Below are 3,726 nucleotides of genomic sequence, written 5' to 3'. Positions count from 1 at the left end.
GTCGTCTTGTCTTATGTGGCTGCCTTAACTCGTCTTGCCTTAACTGGCTGGACACACTCTTGTTCATGCCTTAACTGGCTAGGACATTCACTCGTCTTGCCTTAATTGGCTGGACACGCTTATANAGCCGCTGCTATTTTTACCATTCAAAGACATCTAAAGGTCGTATCAAGGTAATTTGGAGGTCAAATCGAGAAATATGGTCTAAAAAATCTGAGAAAATTTATACGTATGTTTTTGGAGTAGCTGAGTTAAAATCCGTTGTCAGTTTCACCCCTGAAGAACATCTGAAGGTCATATGAAGGTCATATCAAGGTCATTTGAAGGTCTAATCGAGAAAATCGGTTTAAAAAATCTGAAAAAATTTAGGGAAGTCACGAAAAAGTTTTTAGGCAATAATAAAGACCCTGACTACAAAAATATTGTTGCAACAATGGTAAACAATTTCCAAAAATTAGGATGTTTAATGAACCTTAAACTCCACTTTCTTGATTCTCATCTTGACTTCTTTCAAGAAAATCTAGGGGCATTCAGTGACGAACAAGGTGAAAGAATGCATCAGGACCTGAATGACTTTGAGAAAAGATATCAAGGTGTTTGGGGAAAGAATATGTTGGCCGACTATTGCTGGTATTTAAAAAGAGACACAAACGTAGAACATAAAAGAAAATCAATTAGAAGATCGTTTGCAACTAAACGCAAACGATTCAAAGCTGACGATTAATTTGTATGCTAAACAAGGAGATTCATTTATTGAAAACAATTTTAAAAACAGTAAGGTGTAAATGGGGTGAAAGTCTCACCTTAATGGCTGGACACGTTACTGTTCTTGCCTTAACTGGCCGGGACATTCAGTCGTCTTGACTTANGTTATCGTTTTACCTCGACGGTGAAAGAAATAAACCTATTAAGTTTTACTAGATTTATTCACACAGGGAAAATATTAATACTTATTACAAATACATATAGTGTCAATTTTTATTCCTACCCACTACTAAACGACTGAAATTATTTACAAGTTTATTAACAATAATTATATACAAAATCAGTGTGAAAGAGACAAAATTAACAAGTTGTGATTCTGGGTTTTTTACAATTTTACTTATCACCTTAGAAAAGAAATAAATATTTGCAAACGGGATCGAAATAAAATATGTATTACTCTACAATCGTAGACGGTTTTTACGTACAAAGGAAAAGGTGATTTCAAACGGTCTGACTAAAATATGTATAGACGTTTTTTACTGGTCCCCGCTGACTCTGAAAATAAACCAAAATTATTTCAGACTTATTTTAAACAGGCGGGCGGTCAAATATCGGTATCATGGCCTAGCAAGCAATGCAAAATTAGTAAGCGGAATGCGGTAAGCGATAGCAATAACCAACGAAGAAAGCCCAAGCGGTGCAAGGCGGAAAGATAGGATGGTGAAACGGGATCCGAAGTATCTCGCCTTACAAGTCGTACTAGCCTTTAAGTTTTATACGTCCTGTTGGCCGATGGTGTCGAACTCTCTGTATACAACGCTTCTCGGTCTGATGGGTATGCACGCCGACCAGGGAGAAACGTACGTATACTATATGGAACGACTCGGAGATTGAGTGGGCACGCCGAACCTCTAGGTCTTGGTTCACTTATCCCCTATTACTCAGCGTACATCAGGTGCGGGACACCAAGCAACGCTGTAGTAAATACGACGGCTTCGTCAGTATTGGGTTTACACTCCGAATCCAACGAGTGCACTGTCGTGTGGGTTGAGACGGACGGTGGAATTTGTGTGTGGGTTACCAAGAATATTCTTCTCGGGCCCACAGTAATTCCACACTTAAAGTGTACAAATCTTTTCGGACTTGTACCCGGTTGGAACGGATAATAATAAGGAAAATAATTCTTACTAGGTTCACTGGTTATTCCGGGCTGGCTTCGGTGGAGAGTACTTGCTGGAGGTGGACGTCTGTTCGGTATTGAGTTCTGGGTACGAACTGTCGGTTTCGGGGAATGTCGAGGACATTTGTTGCCCAAATCCCCACCGGATTGACACCAGTCGTGGTGGGACCTCCACGTGACCAACGGCTTGTCAGAGTGGGGTATCGGCCGGTCGGACCCGCGAGTGGATATTTGATATATATGTAGAAAAATCAATAATTCTCGCCGCCGGGGTAAAATAATCCGAAATAAAAAGGAATATTTTTAAAAACAGGTTCATTACAATTTTTTAGACCATATTTCTCGATTTGACCTCCAAATCACCTTGATACGACCTTTAGATGTCTTTGAATGGTAAAAATAGCAGCGGCTTTGAACTCGGCTACCCCAAAAACATACGTATGAATTTTTTCAGATTGTTTAGACCATTTTTGGCCATTTGACCTTCAAAAGACCTTGAACCTGACGTGATGGAGCTTAGCCAACCTCGGATTCGGAATTAGCGATCCAAAAAAACCCATAAGTACACTAGTCAGGTCCGGTGATTATTCTTAGAACAAATGTTGTCCTGTGTAATTGTCTAAAATATAAAATAAATTTTCCAGTATGTGTAACCTACATCACCGTGTAAATGTTGAAAAGAGAGAGACCATGGAAACTTCCTCTTGTCGACCAATCGAATGATTCTTAGGGGGCTTTGGCATCATTTCTGTACTATTCAATAATTAAATTTAATATAACAAAAACTGGAGGAACAAGTGAATCAAGCAACAGATCCTAACGATCCCGGTGTCAAATAAGTTGCTTGTAATCCACATCAGCGTTCAGCAAATAGCAGGAACTGAACCGTGGGGAGCACTTAATAATTAATCTACCAATCAAACTGATGTACAGGGGTAATGAACCAAAAAAGCTGCTTGTTTTTAGACGTTGCGCCGCATTCAGGAATCCATTAGGTTGCCTGCAGGTCGGCACGGAGGATCCCGTTGAAACAAAGAGCCGCGGCTGTTCCTTGAGTAGACACCGCTGCTGCTTTTGAAATATTGATGACAAGCATGTGCGTCAGAGCCGAGCCCTAATAAATTGATGATCGGGCGAGATGCTTAATTGAACGGCAAAATTATTATTGCGGGGAACAAAGCGACTTACCAGGAGACGCTCTTAAATATGCGTTTTCCGAGGTAAGCAGATTTTAAATGAATGTGAAATACGTAGTCCAAGAGGACTCTGTGGATCCTCGAGATGAGATTTCGAATAACTTTCATAAAAATGATCCAATTTTCATGTTCCGAGTTTCCCCCATGCTTTTTTAGGCCAATCAATAGAGGTTTTGTTTATACAGGGTGTTAAAAAAAGAGTGTAAAATATTTAAGGAGGTAATAGTATGAACCAAAATAAGCAGAAAAGTCTCAATAAACATGGGTCCGCAAAGGGGTTGCGGAGATATGGAATGTTTTATGTTTTGTAGCCCCTTTTTTATTTTGCAAAAACGTTGTGTATTTTCTTATAATGGTTGGTTGATGTTTAGTGAAATAAACAGTACGTATTTGACAGTTGTTCTCAGTGCACAAGTTTTCTTTCGCTATGACTGGTTACTCTAACGCAGAATTAACAGACATGCATTTCATGTATGGTCGTGCTAATGGGAACGCCACCGAAACGCGACGTCTTTATGTTGACGCTTATCCAAATCGCCAGATTCCTTCACAACGCATGTTTGGAAGAATTCACCAAAGATTGCGTGATACCGGTTCCTTGAGCAAACAGTGCCATTTATCCGGAAGACCAAGGTCGGTATCCAC

The sequence above is a fragment of the Anoplophora glabripennis genome, unplaced genomic scaffold (assembly GCF_000390285.2).
Source record: "Anoplophora glabripennis isolate ALB-LARVAE unplaced genomic scaffold, Agla_2.0 scaffold739, whole genome shotgun sequence".
In the NCBI taxonomy this organism is placed as follows: Eukaryota; Metazoa; Arthropoda; class Insecta; order Coleoptera; family Cerambycidae; genus Anoplophora; species Anoplophora glabripennis.
This window is presented reverse-complemented; position numbering follows the sequence as displayed.